The 321-nt window shown below is 28.7% G+C and overlaps 1 protein-coding gene across 1 annotated transcript in view; it reads left to right on the plus strand.

Moving 5' to 3' along the window:
• Positions 1–321, plus strand: part of LOC119582281 (homeobox protein 4-like) — a gene marked incomplete at its 5' end in the record, with an annotated part of 10,272 nt that overhangs the window by 1,183 nt on the left and 8,768 nt on the right.

Here is a 321-nt window from a genome sequence, read left to right on the forward strand (position 1 = left end):
CGGGATTTAAAAAAATAATGGATTAAAAATTAAAAATTTTTTGGGGGGGAAAAAAATTTCGGGTATATTCCCCTATTAGAAACAGAAATTATCATAAAATTGTCAATTTTATTAAATTATTAAACATTCTTTTTTACAAAATTAAATTTAAAAATTAGTATATTAAATATTATTAATGATTGTATTATTGGAATTTTCTCCATCCTGCTGAAATTAGGGGAAAACGCGACCTCGGGCCCGGAGCGTGAAATCACGTGTTAATTAACATTTATTTGGGGGCTCTCCCTAATCCTAATTAACACGCGAATTACTTTGGGTAAT

The sequence above is a fragment of the Penaeus monodon genome, chromosome 15, assembly GCF_015228065.2.
Source record: "Penaeus monodon isolate SGIC_2016 chromosome 15, NSTDA_Pmon_1, whole genome shotgun sequence".
Classification (NCBI taxonomy): Eukaryota; Metazoa; Arthropoda; class Malacostraca; order Decapoda; family Penaeidae; genus Penaeus; species Penaeus monodon.